This window comes from Benincasa hispida, chromosome 11 (assembly GCF_027475165.1).
Source record: "Benincasa hispida cultivar pf3 chromosome 11, pf3_genome.v1.1, whole genome shotgun sequence".
NCBI lineage: Eukaryota > Viridiplantae > Streptophyta > Magnoliopsida > Cucurbitales > Cucurbitaceae > Benincasa > Benincasa hispida.
In genome coordinates, this window is record NC_143488.1 from 26,894,833 (window position 1) to 26,911,693 (window position 16,861).

Sequence of the window (16,861 nt, forward strand, 5' to 3'; positions counted from 1 at the left end):
AGATGACTATTCAAGATATGGGTATCTATATTTAATTCATGAGAAGTCTCAATCTTTGGACATTTTCAAGTCTTTCAAAGCTGAAGTTGAACTTCAACTTGGAAAGAAAATTGAGGCTGTCAAATCTGATCGTAGTGGTGAATATTACCGTAGATATGATGGATCAGGTGAATAACGTCCAAGGAACTTCAGCTTTGAAAGAAAATTGAGGCTGTCAAATCTGATCGTGGTGGTGAATATTACCGTAGATATGATGGATCAGGTGAATAACGTCCAAGGCTCTTTACTAAATACCTAGAGAAATGTGGAATCGTCTCGCAATACACTATGTCGGGCAAACCCAGTATGAATGGTGTAGAGAAAATACGAAATAGAACACTTAAAGCAGTAACTAAAATACCTTATGAGTTGTGGATAGGAAATAAGTCTAATATTAGGCATCTTCACATCTGAGGTTGTCCAGCTGAGGCTAGGCCTTACAGGCCTAATGAAAGAAAATTAGATTCAAGAACTATTAGCTGTTATTTTGTTGGGTATTCTGAGCGCTTTCGGGGTTTCAAGTTTTATGATCTCACTTCTAGATCATTATTTGAGACAAGAAATGCTAGATTCCTTGAGGATGTTGAGTTTGGTGGGGAAGATAACATAAGGAAAGTTGTCTTTAAAGAGGAATTAGTTTCTTTTTCCTAATGTGGTTATAAATGATGTTCAAACTCCAATTCCTGACTTCACTATTGAATCAATTATAGAACAAGACAACATTGAAGTCCCCATTATTGAACGTGCAGTTCAAACTAAACAACCTCAAGAAGTGTCACTAAAAAGATCTACTAAAGAGAGAAGAAGTACAATTCCAAATGATTATATTGTATTTCTTCAAGAACATCAGATTGATGTGAGCATAATGGAAGATGATCCAATCAACTTCCAACAAGCTTTACAAAGTTCTAACTCTCAAAAGTGGATAAGTGTTATGGAAGAGGAAATAAAATCCATGAAAGACAATGACGTTTGGGAACTTGTTGAACTGCCATCGGGAGTGAAACCCATAGGTTGTAAATTGATATTTAAAACCAAAAGGAATTCATATGGCAACATCGAAAGATATAAGGCTTGTCTTGTTGCAAAGGGTTTTACTCAAAATGAAAGCATTGATTACAAAGAGACTTTCTTTCCGGTTTCATCGAAAGACTCTTTTAGGGTAATCATGGTACTGGTAGCTCACATTGATTTAGAGCTACGCTAGATGGATATGAAAACTGCATTTCTCAATGGGAACATTGATGAGACGATTTATATGGTACAACAAGAAACTTTGTGTCTGGTAATTCAAAGTCTATGGTGTGCAAATTTATGAAATCCATCTACGGTCTCAAACAAGCTTCTCGTCAATGGTATCACAAATTCCATGAAGTGATAACCTACTTTGGTTTTGAGGTAAATATAGTGGAAGATTGTGTATATCACAAGTTCAATAGGAGTAAATGAATCTTTCTAGTGTTATATGTCGATGGCATACTCAAGCACCTAATGATGTAGGTTTATTACATGACACTAAGAGATTTCTCAAAAGGAATTTTGAGATGAAGGATCTTGGTGATGCTTCTTTTGTATTAGGAATTGAAATACTACGAGATCGTTCTCAAGGTATTTTGAGATTGTCACAAAAGAACTACATTGAAAAGTTCTTGAGTAAATTTGGCATAAAAGATTGTGCACCAAGAGATACTCTGATCACTAAAGGTGATAAATTTAATTTAGGTCAATGCCCCAAGACCACACTCGAGACTAAGGAGATACAGAAGGTTCTCTATGCATCGGCTATTAGAAGTCTAATGTACGCTCAAGTATGTACGCGTCCCGATATTGTGTTCATAGTTTGAGTGTTAGGTAGATATTTGAGTAACCTGGGGATGGATCATTAGAATGTAGATTATTGGGTATTCTGATTCTAATATGCTGGCAGATCCATTACTAAAGGTTTACCACCTAAAGTTTTTCATGAGCATATTGCTCACCTGGGTGCTAGTCACTTTTCTAATTCCATGGTCTAGTGGGAGTTTGTTATTGAGGATATTCTTTGACCTTATTTTGTTTATTTTCTATATAGAATAAAGTTGATGGTTTATGTTTTATTATGTGAACTCGTTTATCATCCATGCAATTTAGCAAAATCTTTTTAAGAATGATCTCATTAAGAAATTTGGACCAGTTGGAAACAAGCATGATCTAGATCACTTTGCATGTAGTTTTCATGTTATCCATCCATACTTGATCTATGTTATTGAATGCATTGAAATTGGTGATCAAGGAAGGTTTAGTTACAAGGGTAGTGACAAAAGCCATTTTGATTTCGTACTAATACAGGAGATGGACCAGATTGAACTAAAGAGAAATTCTATTATTGAAATAACCCGTTTATGCACGCTTAAGGTTTATGTCATTTAATTATATCAGGTACACAACATAGCCCAAGTGGGAGATTGTTAGACATATTTCAATAATAATATGTTTAATTAAGCTACGCGCTATGTATATGGATTAATAATTTATCACATTGGGTTATTTTTTTAGATTAGACCCTATTATGTGATCTAATTAATTAAGGCTCTAGATTCCTAATTGATTATGACTTAATGGGTAGAAGCTCATTCCTAGTTAATTAGGGTTTAATGGGAACCCTAATTGAACTAGTATATAAAGAGACCTTAGGGTTATGGTCCCCGATATACCAAAACAATAAACACTTAGTCTCTCTTTAATTCCATCTAGAGAGAGATCCCATTTGGACATTCAGAGTTTTGGTTGAGGAAGAAAATAGTCATCTTATAATTGTTGTCAATTTTGCAATGGTATCTGGTATGTTATTCTTGACAATTTGACATGAATGATCTTAGGGTTAATCTATTCAATATAGATTCAAAGTAATTATGCTAATAGAAACATGATAATTATATATCAAAGAAATTGATTAGTCCTCCCTAACAAAACTCTAGCAATAATGTCATACAATACACTATTATGCTAGTAAGGTGAAAAAATCTCCAATTGATCCATACACACAAGAAAAGGGAGGAAAAAAAAACCAAAATTTGCAACTATCAGCATATACTCTACCCTCAAAGGGATATAATACATGAAATCCAAAATTTGGAACCATTAACAAGGGAGATGATAACTGGTAGAAATGCCAGTTATTATAAGCCTTTTATTTAGAATCATAAGGGTTAATAAGTAGAAAATGCGGTGATAATACTTAGAATTTTCGAAAAATTGAGTTTTGCATCAATTAGCACCTGGGTACCCATAAATTATAACGAAAAACAAATAAGTCTGAAAACAAAACTTAAATATTAGTCTCAAATCTCAAAACTGAAAAATTTAAAACATAAAAGAAACATTAAATATGAGCGGAAGCAATTAAACTGGTCCCAATGGCTCGATCACGGATTCCGCTTGTCAATCGCCAGTGCATCTCTACCTTTACCTGAAACAACAACATAAGAAATGATGAGTATAAAATACTCAGTAAGTAACCCCACTACTGGGGTCAGACTAGGCATCTATGACCTCTAGATGCCTCCCTCTGGTAGGGCATGAGTGCCCCCTCTAGTCCCCATGGGACACATATCAATATGCAAAACTAGCTTCTCATCCTATTGTAGTTAAGTGTACCCACTACCTCTAGTAAGTCCCGTAGGACCTACAACCTCTGGTGATCCCGAATGAGACATCACCTTTAGTGAATCCCAGAGGAAACACAACCTCTGTTGAACCCCAAAGGATAACACCACATCTGGTGAATCCCGAGGAAACACAACCTCTGGTGAATCCCGAAGGAAACATCACCTATGGTGAATCCTGAAGGAAATACAACCTCTGGTGAATCTCGAAGGATAACACTACCTCTGGTGATTCCCGAAAGAATCACAATCTCTAGTGGATAACTAACTAACAGTAAGGACGCTACTGATATTACAACATCATAGCATGCCTCTATAACATACATGCACATACACCTCAAATTCTCATATCAAACATAATCTCATAGGATAATCTATACTCTTCTCATGTTAGCATTCAAATATAATCTCATAGAATACACATACTCATCTCATGCTAGCGTTCAAACATAATCTCATAGGACAACTCATACTCATCTCATGCTAGCGTTTAGACATAAATAACACACTCATCTCATGCTAGAAATCAAGCATAATCTCATAGAGTAACACGTACTAATCTCATGCTAAAAATCAAATATCTATATGCACATTTTAATCCCTCAGGTCCCCATATCGAAGAAGACGTACATCAATCATACCATCAATCAATCATGCTATTAATTAGTCATACTATCAACTTATCTTACTAGCATACACCTAGTGTCTGGCCCGTAGGCAGTTCAAGTAGTAAGATTATTTACCTGAAATCAAAATTCCAAAATTAACCCAAGCAATTAATCTCTAACAAACTAACTCTCGAATTAATTCCCCTAGCACAAAACACAAACACTAGAATTCAATCTTTGGAGCCAAAACCAAAACATACCACATTTAATCCAATGAACCCCAATTTAACTTACCAAAGTTGTGGCTCGGTCCAAGATCAAATCCACAACCAAAAGTTTGATTGACCAACTTGAAACAACTTTTGCAACACTGCACGATCCACATGAGGCTTTTCAACCGGGGCGGTCATGCTTGTAGCTTTTCACGAATGGGGAGGGGGCTTCTTTTTCTTATATATATATATATAATATAATAACTTAAAATAAAATATAACTTTAATTTATATTTTGTTTTATTTTATCTTATTTTATTCTTTAAAACCACACATAATTATAAATTAATAAATAGATATATATATAAATCTTCATTCCCTTTTCCCTCTTTTAAAAACAATTCAAATTTAAAATTTAAAACAATTCCCCCAAATAACATCTCAATAATAAAAATTGAAATTCCAAAGTTCTAAAAATGTCCTCAAATATTAGAAGATACTGAAATTACATTAAGAATAAATATTCGGGGTGTAACAAAATATTATCTACTAACAAAAAAAATACTGAGATGATATTATTGTTTATCATTGGAGTCTACCATTTTCTATCTCAGATAGATAGAGATAGTGCTCTATCTTTGTCTATCTCAGATAGACAATAACAAAACTCTATCACTGTCTATTTCAGATTGACAAATATGGTGTTCTATCTTTGTCTATCTCAATTTAAAGTTATTAGTAATAGATCCACTCATGTAACATACTTATGTTAAAGTTTTCTATAGTTGCTAAAGTTTCTAAGATAGATAGTGATAGTAGAACAAGAAAATGAACAGAACATAACACTATCTACCAACAACAAAAATATTGATATAATTGTTTATCATTGAAGTCTACCACTGTCTTGTCCAAATAGACAGAACTAGTATTCTATCTCTGTTTATCTCAAATAGACAATGATCGAACTCTATCACTGTCTATTTCAAATAGACAGAGATAGTGTTCTATCTTAAAGATAGAACTCTATCACTGTCTAGCTCAGATAGATAGAGATATTGTTTTATATTTGTCTATCTCAATTCAAAGTTATTAATAATAGATCCACCCGGATAAACAAGTAGTATTCTATCTCTGTCTATCTCAGATAGAATATATAAAACTCTATCACTGCCTATCTAAGATAGACAGTGATAGAACTCTATCACAAATCCACTCAACTAAACAAATATAGAATGCAAATGATATAGAAACTATAGAAACCGATATTAGTGTTTACCATTGAAGTCTATCACTGTCTATTTGAGATAGACAGAGATAACCCTCTATCACTATCTATCTAAGATAGATAGTGATAGCCTTCTATCTCTATCTACCTCAATTCAAAGTTATTAATAATAGATCAACTCGGATAAACAAGTATATATTGATGTTACAGTTTTTCAATAGTTGCTAAAGTTCTTAAGATAGATAGTGATAGTAGAATAAGACAATGAACAAAACAGGTTAATTTTATAAATTTCAGAAGTAGTTGATTGTCAACAAGTACAAAGAAACTTACAAACTGTATAAAGTAGAAAACTAAGTACAAAGAAATGTTCAATTTGAAGTTTTACAAACAGTATAAAGTAATTTTACAATCAAGATTGAGACTAAGATTGAGATTGAGATTTAGATTGAGATTGAATTTGAGAAATGTTCAAGCTAAAGCTTGGCACAGTGTCCATCATCAATTTTGCATATTCTTGAGTTGAAGTTCGAGGTTGTACTTCATTCTTCTTCTCAGGTTTCTTCCCAATATTCTTTGCATATGTTTTTTTTTTTTTTTTTTAGGTTTTCACTCTCTTTGGTCTCTCCTTTTGAAAGTGCGTGTGTAAATTCCTAAACTTGTTTTACTAGTTAATTAAGTTTAAGTCCTCTTAATTATGTGTTATATTTGATATAACATATAGTTTAATATATATTATATGATAAAGAGGTTATCACATATATATATATAATAATTTATTAAATTATTTTTTATAAAATTAATTAAGGTTGGAGTTGTAACTCCCTCTCCCTCTTTTCTCTCTTGATCAGTCATAGTAGTGGGTGGTTCTGATTGGGGTGTCCTCATCTTCTTCACATACGATATTGAAAAGAGATTCACTCTCTCTGTTATGTAGAAGAACACACAAAAATCCTCTCTAAGAAAAAAAAATTATCTCTCTCCCAAAAGTTTTCAGAGCCCACAACTCCTGAGATTCTCAATCCCATAAGAGAATACAAAAGACTCCAATTGTGGTGGTGTCCTCTTTGTCAGCTCTTAATTTGAAGGTTCGAGATTGTTCGTGGAGAAGAGAAATTTTATGAAGTCATCGGTTCTTCAAGGGTAAGTCTTTCTTGAAACCCTAATTCAATTTCTTCTTCTTCCTTGCATGTTTTATTTTTTTTTGTGTTTTGCTTAATCTTTTTCTATGATTTTTTGTGTTCTACGTAAAATTAAAAATAGGGAACGATCCACGCTTCATAATGGAACTTCACTATTCCTTCAGGGTGTACGTCTCATAGACTAAGAAGTGTTTCAGCACTTACCGAGCTCCTTAAGAAAAGATTCCCAATTATCAGCCAAGTTATAAGGTAAGGTGGATAAGGATAGTCGATGCGTTTAGGATGGTTTTGATGCGTTGAACTTAACTATGATGCTATAGCTACTAGTATGTGATGAAGTTAAGCTATGCGTTAAGCTCAAAAGTGAGCTAAATATATTGACCAAGCGACCTTTCCTTTTCAGAACAAACGCAAATAGGAGAGGCGTACAACCCTTTGGATAAGTAGCTTAAGATAGTGAATGACAAGTTTTAATAAATGTTTTCTAACGCAAGTTTTATGAATGATTCCTAATGCATAGACATTTGATATGAAGTTATTATATCATGATTTTCTCCAACGCATGCCTTGAAATGAATGTTAATTGCATGATCCATGTTTTTAAATGATGAAGTTATTTAAGATTTTAGCATGTGTTTTCCATTAAGCATATGCCATATTTTATTGCATGATGGAATTAATCAAGTATATTCCATGTTTTACAAGGCACTATGCATTGATATGAAACCATGACGTATGATTATTTCAAATATGCATATTTTGTATATGTTCTTAAATGTTTAATGTTTGTGCCTTGTACAAACCCTACTCCAATGTTGGTGCTGAAAATATGGTAAGGTACCCAGATTACAATGATGTTAGGGATCTTTAACACCGAAGGTATGGTAAGGTGGTCAGGACCCAATCCAGCTCTATGTGCACATATGACTAGGTTATCGACGTTGATGAGATCAAACAAAATGGTTCTCTCTTAACTAAGGTTAATAGGGATTGAGCAAAAGGGCTCTCCCATATGTTTAGGCAGTGGAGTAGTGGAGTTTCAGAAAGATGCTATTAAATTATTTCAGGGTTTTTACATGATGTATTTTCATGATTTCAGTTCCCTTTTTAAAAACCTTGACTATGATTTATAAATTTTTCTTGATAAGTGTTTATGTTAACTATGATTAAAACTATGTTTCACTTAAAATAATCACTCACTAGGCTTTCTAGCTTTCTCTTCTAAAATATTTTTCTCCCCAGGTAGCAGTCGACGTCTCGAGGCCTCTCGAGGCCTAGCAGTTCTGCCAGTTAATCACTTATCAGATTCTCAAGAAGATTGAATTTTAGGTGGCACATAATGTACTATTATTAGTTTATATCCAGGTTAAAAGATGAGGAAAGAGTGGAGTGTGGTTTCTGAATTTTTTATGTATGTTGATGTTGATATTTTCTAATTAGCAGTAAATTATATGTCTAAAGTTGTTGCTGGAACTATGTGTTAAGTTCTAAAGAATTATAAATTACTAAACAGATTTAACAAGTGCTAAGAATACAAGTTTTCAGGAGTATCTTGGACAGTCGTTGTCATAAGAGGGTTGGCAATTTTTGTCTTCACATCTTTTTCCGAATAAAGAGGGAAAACTAGGGAGGGGTGTGTTCGGATCGAAGATCGATGTCGTTAATTCGACTCCAAATCGAAGCAAAAGAAATTTGTAAATACCAAACTAATCCTACTACTCTAAAGACGTAGTAACAATGGTACGAGTCGATTCACAGAGAAGCGCGATTGGTTTCGTTAAGTTAATTTACTAACTAGAGAGATAAATGAAGGGTTTTGATGTGGAAGAGATAAATGCGTGAAATTGAAATAAAATGGTAAATGTAATCTAGAATAGGAGTCTATCTAATTTCTAGAGCAAGAGAGAGTTCCTATGTAATTTCTTTCATTAGACATCAATTAATTACACCAAATCTATCAACCCCTCAACCTATTGGAATTTTTAATAGCCCAATTTTCCAATTTTGATAAAATCCAAACCAGCCCTAATTCAATTTAAAACTTTTTCTTCTCAACGACATATGATTTAAAATTGAAAAGCGTTAAGTAAAAGGTTCAATTGTCGAGACATACTACAAGCCGGAAAGCTATATCTTGTAGCATGATTTATTTGGAAAAGATTATACTATGGCATACATGAGTTTGGCCAGGAAAAGTCTAGACCCTAAACATGTGATCCTAATACGTGCAACTAAATCAATCAATATTACAAAGGCTATGAAGATTTTGCAATAAAGAATTTCAAAAAATTAATTTGTCAGAAGAATTCATCGAAACTCTATTAATATTGAAACGAATCCATCCAAAGAATTCACAAGAGTATAGTTAAATTAATTAGAAAACTTTCGAGATTTTAACATAAGGCTCTTGCTCAAAGAAATTAGATAGAGATTACCTCTCAATTCATAGACAAATCAAGAACGAACCTCTAATTCATTGCAGTGTTGCAACGCTGGATTGTGCGCGCGCTCAGCTCCATGTCCGTCATTTTTCGCAATGTTGCAACACTCTAAGGAAGCGTTGCAACACTGATGCTTTTGCCTTCAAGCGTTGGAGTGAAGCGTTAGGATGCGTTGGGATGCTGGCGTTGATTCAGCTCGGAGCGTCACAACGCTTGGAATAGCGTTGCAACGTTGTGCCCTCTACCAGAAACTCACTACTCGATGCTCGACAGCTCGATACTCGATCCTCGATCACTTGGTAGCATTTTCTTGATTACTCAATAGCCTCTTACTCGAGGGTACTCAATGGTGCTCGATGGCTACCTCAAACTCGATGGAACTCGATGGAATTTTGGTCTTTTCAACTTCTTTGAAGCCCAAATCTTCAAATTAACTCTTGTTCTTCACCAAACAATTAGTTCTACCTCTTGATCGTTTGATACCTACAAAGTAGGGAAATAAACACATAAAATCCACAAACGAGCTCGAATTAAGCAGGGAATATTAGCTCTTTTTGAGAGCTAACAAACACCCCCAACTTAATTCTTACTCGTCCCGAGTAAGGTAGAAATACAATCAAGTAGAAAATAAATAAAAACATGCTAGCTTCATTCGCTAAGTTGTTACTCCAATCTCAATAGTGAGTTTGAATGAAATTTGCAATCAAGAACGAAAATCAGTTATGATCAATCAATTAAGCACAAAAGAATGATTATTAATTAATTCATGCATGAGTGAGCCTAGAGTCTTACTAGTTAAGCTTGCACAACCCGAAAAAAGTTTTATAAGGTCCTCATCCCGTTTTCCCCCTACACTGGTTCGGTTATCGACCTTGGACATATTGACTTGCATAAACAGGGCAACACTAAGACAAGGGTGCCTAAACTCACACACAAAAAACATAAAGGGCATTTCTTTTACTTAGAGGGCTAGCTTTCACACCCCACCGTCGGGAACCTATCACTCTTTTCTCGCGGGCCCTAAATAGACACGACGAAGGTACCTCTTTTCACCTCTATCCATGCACACACACACACTCTTTTTTTGCAAGCACATCGGTTATGCCTCATTTTTTTTATTTTTCTATTTTTTTTCATAATTGCAACTAATTTGCTTTTCTTTTTCTTTTTTTTTATTCACAGTAGGCTCTATTTTATCCACTTTGTCTAGTTTTTCTCTATCACATGTATGGTTACTCCTAAGTCAAAAGTAGACCTTTTAGGATGACAACAGAAATACAAACCAAATAACCCAATTCTAAGCATGCAAGACTTTAATTTCACAAAACAATGACTTAAAGATGCATGAGAGATAAGAAAAAATTTTAAAATTGGGCTAAAAATCATGATCATGCTTTCTAACATTTCTTCATGCAAATTTTATTAAAGGAAGAGTGCGTCATAAACTATCATAATAACAAGAAAGCAAACAGCAAGCAAGGCAATCAAAGAACATAACATACTACCTAACGGGTACCCCACCCCCAACTTAAAAATATACATTGTCCCCAATGTATCTCATATAAAGCTAAAAAAGAATGAAAACAAGGGAACAGAAAACCTCCTCTGATAACATAATCATGCAAAGGATGGTGGTGGTCGGGCTCACCTTTCAAAAAGATACTCCTCTCATCTAGGTCGTCCCTAAAAAAAAAAAAAAAAAAAAAAAAAAAAAAACCTAATCTAGAAAAGAAATAAAGAAAGCAGTAAATCTTTTCATCTGGCTTCCTCTAGGAAGGGCAAATTTTTTACATTGATTGCTCGATGTGACCTATCCTCAATCAAGGCACAAAGAAATTTTCGTACTTCTCTGGTCCCTTCTTAAATGAGTCGATATAGCCCGGTAAGGCTATAAGACTCTTCATCTTTTAAAGAGAACCAGACATCCCATTACCACAACTAAGACGACGTGCCCGGTGCCTACTCGCATTGTCATTTCACCAGCCTTCAGCTGTCGCAAGGATTTAATCCCTTGAAAAGAAGAAAAACGTGATTAGTGGCGCTCGAATCAATTATCCAGGCAGAATCATCATTCTCCACTGAACATGTTTCTAGAACAAGTAAATCATATTTACCTTTATCTGCCTTGGCGGCCTTCCTTTCCTTCAGCCAGCGAGGATAGTTCCTCTTTCAGTGTCCATCCTGATTGCAGTAGAAACATTTTCCGTTTTCAACTGGCGGTGGATGCCTTCTTGGGGCGACAGGTGGCGGGTTAGCAGGCGCCTTCCCTTTTCCCTTACCACACTTCTTCTTCTTCCCCTTGCAGAGTTAAAAGTAGAAGGTGCAGACTTCGTTCCTGAGGTCAAACCTCTATAGAACGTCCTAGAAGATGAAGCAACATTTGCCTCACCCTTCTTCCTTTCCTTACTTTTTAGTAAAGACTGGTAGGACTGCAACTCGTTGAGGAGAGCTGTAAGGTTATATTTCACTTTGTTAAAAATCACATTGCTAACAAAGTGCAGAAAGCTGTCCGACAAAGAATGCAGGATTATGCTAACCTGGTTGCCCTCATCGATGGTAGACCCATTCAGCTCTGCCACATTGAAGTGGACCATCATGTTAAGTACATGTTCACGAACAGAGGTGCCTTCCTCCATTTTGGAGTTGAATATATACTTAAGAGCCTCATGCATGAGCTATTCAGAAAATTGTCCAAACATCCCCTGCAGGGACTCCATGATCTCACGCGCTGAGACCATAGGCTCATGCTTCTTGGCCAAGACTTCAGAAAGGCTTGCCAAGATATAGGCTCGAGCCTTCTCATTCGTCCGTGTTCATCACCCCTGAACATTTCGAGCGGCATTCGGAGTTGGAATAGAAGGACAGACCTCCGTAAGGGTAAACATGAAATCTTTGATGATCAGTATTGTTGTGATCATGTTTTCCATATTGAAAAGTTATCGCTAGTTAATTTTTCGGCACTAAGAGAATCTAAAGTGGTTGTGGCCATCTTCAAAACTTGTTGCTGAAAATACGAACAAAACTTTAATTAGATTTTGCTAAATCAGATTTTAACCAATTAATTTTGCAAACCAGTTTCAAGTACCCTAAGTGAAAGACTTCTATTTTGCAATGATGCCCCAGTGAAGCAGGCCAAACATCACCGGTGGGGTGATCAGATGTCCCTTCGCTAGGATGAGACATTCCCAACCATTTTTCAGAACTAACTCTTGGAACTGAACCTAACAGCCACCATTTATTTGGTCCAGAACTATTAACCTTTAACAATTTCGCGTAAATATGACCCCTCGCTTTCGGTTCCAGAGTCCCACCTAACGAGCCCACTGTAGGGAAGAAACAGATTAGGATAAGAGACTAAGGAACCTTATCCTCTTATAGGAGATCACATAAAGAAAAGCTCAAAATTTCCATCCTATAGGGGGACACTCCCAGGGTGCTCGAGGCGATGCGCAGTAACTTTATTCAATCCAACGAGGGAGACCGAGGGATATCCTGTCGCACTTCCCGCTCCCACTTACTATGAACACTCTCTCCATCCACCTTGATATTAACCTACCCAAACACCATCCGTTAAGGAGACACGCCAAAGGTACCTCGAGGCCGAGGGTAGATCTCACGGTGCGGACTATATAGGAGAAACATGAAAGGTTTAAGTGAAGCATCATATGCCCTAAGTACCTCCCACTTAATGTTCTACCTAGGGGTTCATTAACCTAGACAATTCAGCTACTGGTTTTAGTCTAAGTCATCATTTTAAGTCCGCTCATAAATAACTTTTATCTATGAAATATGAACAAGTTCAATTAGTCACATTTAAACACTTTAATGGATTCTCCTTAACTTGTATGTGCATCAAATCTATCTAATTCACCTTTCCAGGTAAGTTCCTAGGTAGGGGTGTTATGTTTTGTCAACTTAAATACCCTAGCCTGCACCTTAGACAAAAGGTCCCTTATAGATAGATTTGCTACACTTTAATCTTTTATTAGTCAATTTAATCCTATTAAACTAATTAAAAGATTAAGCCTTAGTTGCTAATCATATTAGAACCGTTCCTAGGCCTTAGGATAGGTGTTATTAGTTTAAAAGATTAAGCCTTAAGGTCAACTTAAATACCCTAGCCTAGACAGAACCCACCTTAGACAAAAGGTCCCTTATAGATAGATTTGCTACACTTTAATCTTTTATTAGTCAATTTAATCCTATTAAACTAATTAAAAGATTAAGCCTTAGGGTTGCTAATCATATTAGAACCGTGATCTTAGGTTTATGTCATCCAAGTTTTAAACATTTTAAAACTACAAATTAAACATAAATGAGCATGCACGTCTTTCTTATTGCTTTTAGTTCTAATTTCTCTTTAACCTTTAAAATGAAACAACTAAAATTACATTGTGCACAATTAGGTGTTTATAACGCTTATAAAGAAACCTATGTATCATGCTTCATGCAATATCCGGTCATTACTATACATAACTTTTATATATGCATAATAACCAAGCAAACATGTTTTCTATTCACCCTTATACTATAACAATTATAATATAAAGATGATGCATGTCAATGCTTTTTATGCATGCAAAAATATAACTCTTATATTATATGATGCATAAGCATGCTCTTACATAATTAAATCATGCTTCTCTAAATTATAACATTTACAATAAAAAGATGATGCATGACCAATGCATAACCTATGGTGGGATTTACTATATGTGCCTACCATAGGAGACATGAAACCATACATCGCATGTAATAATCCAAGGATTAATGGACTAGGATGAACCTTTACAAAAAAACGAGAATGAAATAACTCTATCTATTACATTTTCCATCGAGAAAACCGATTCACAAGCTAACCCGGTCTTGAACTGCTAGGAGAACTCCATCGTTTAGTAAACGCCGAAGGTAAACGTAGCAGCAATGAAATTGGAATATCAGAACCAGGCTCTGATACCAATTGAAGGAACTCTTAAAGAAGAGTATCCATGAGCGTGTTCGGATCTTTCCTATTTCATTGTGACCGAATTACGACACACACATTCTAATAAATAGATATGCATTTTCACACTAATTATAGCCATGTTTTGACAAGTAAAATACAACAGATTGAGTAAACATACCAGTTGAAGACTATCTTCACTTCGAACTCAATCCAGCGGAAGCAACCTTCTACGGTCTTTATCGCCCAACAAATAGTCGGCTACCAGCAACACGATCGTCTATACAAACAGCACCGCACGAACAAGCAAAAGCAGGGATGACACCACCACTTAAAGCCTTTGGTATTCTCGGAGTGAGAATCCAAAGAGTGGACTTTGATGGAATTGGTAGATGAAGGAAAAACGAGATGATCGTGTAGAATGATAAGCAAGTGGGAAAAGGCTATCGTATAGTGGATGGTTATCATTTAGAGAAAGCTACATGATCGTGTAGGTTTTGCTAAGCAATCGTCTAGTAATTAGTAAGCGATCATTTAGAAAACTCAGTGCGCTAAGCGATCGTTTAGGAAAACTAAGCGACCGTTTAGAGAATACGAGCAATCGTTTAGACATAGGGTGTGTGATCATTTAAGCGATAGAGTGCTATTGTATAGGCTTTCAGCTAAGCGATCGATATGTTTCCACACCTTGAGCGATTTTTTCGAACTCTTTGCAAAATGAAAATAATTTTCATTTTATTCTTCAGTTACAATAACCGAATAAGATTTTCCCACTAACGCATGATTAAAGAGAAGTTTCCGACCAATTATCACATAATTAACCAATTAATTAATAAATGAATATAATCATGCTATATTCTTAACCTATAGTTTGATATCATATATCTACTATAGTAATTTCTCTTCCACTTGATATAAATCATATTTATATCTAATTTCCTCCAAAATAATGTATCTCATACATTTAGTCAATTATATCATATATAATTAACCAGTTCAATTATATCATATATAATCGAACTCCCTCCTGTCAATTTAAAAATTTCAAACTGACCCAAAAATTGATTCTAGAATTTATCCAAGCTACCTAGGGGACCTTATGGACCTGTGGCTTGAAGCTCCAACGGTACGTGAATAGATGACTAAACTCTTTAGCCACAAGATCCACCATCTGTTAACTGCCAGGCATTCCATTAAAGACCAACAGCTGAACTCTTCTTACTACAGATATATTTTTGTGTCCATCGGATATAACTAATCATGAGTACGATGACCCTTCACAGATGCTCATAAGTACAGTTGGGCCAATTTACCATTTTGCCTTTGTAGTTACATCTCACTCCATAAGTACCACTGATTCCTTTAATGAACAATACAACATAGTCCAACTATGTGTGAATACCTCTTAGGCCAAAAGAAGGTGTGTGGTGCCACATCGTTCAAGCCCTGGAATCAGCCCTTAAGGGTGCTATCTATCTACTTGCCCCTGCCTCGGGGAAGGAGTGAATTCCATCTTGTGTAGCTGAGTTCCCAGCTCCCAAATCAAACGAATCCCCAAAATGGTATGTTTGAGTCGGCGACCTGGCCACTCGCACCCATACAAATCAAAGAACTACCCTCAATGGTAGAAGTTCCCAACTCACTCAGGATTGAGGTCATGTTACCTATAGTCATCCTAGTGAAGTGAAGCCTCTATCATGAATGGTGTTATATAACGAGACGTTAACACTTCGTAGCTAGGTATTATACAAACTCTTTGTATAGGATGCCCCCGCTCACATGTCCTCTACAAGAATGGTCAAGATCAGACCATCTGTGACAAGTCACAACACTTATGACCATTCCACAAAGCGGATCGCATCCATAGTGTTGCCAAGATAAGGTTTCTCTCCTATATCCATATACTACAAACATTTTGGTTATCACTTAAGACATGATCCACTTGTATGTCACCACATACATGCTTAAGTTACATCCAGATAACCAGGGATTTTATGTTTATTGGTTTGTGGTAAAGCAAATAAAATAAACAACTGAGCAAAATCAAGATGTGAAGTAAAATATCATATATTATACAACACAAGCATTCGGTCAATCTAATTTCTAGAGCAAGAAAGAGTTCCTATGCATTTTCTTTCTTTGGTCATCAATTAATTACACTGAATCTATCAACCTCTCAACCTATTAGAAATTCTAATAGCCTAATTAGCCAATTTTGATAAAAATCTAAACCAACCCTAATTCAGTTTAAAACTTTTTCTTCTCAGCGACATATGAGTTAAAATTGAAAAGCGTTAAGTAAGGGGTTCAATTGTCGAGACATACTACAAGCCGAAAAGCCATATCTTGTAGCATGATTTATTTGGAAAAGATTCTACTAGGGCATATATGAGTTTGGCCAGAAAAAGTCTAGACCCTAAAAATGCGATCCTAATACGTGCAACTAAATCAATCAATATTGCACAGTCTAAGATGATTTTGCAAACAAGAATTTCAACAAATTAATTTGTTAGAAGAATTTATCAAAACTCTATTAATATTAAAACGAATCCATCCAAAGAATTCACAAGAGTACTATTAAATTAATTAGAAAACCTTCAAGAAATTA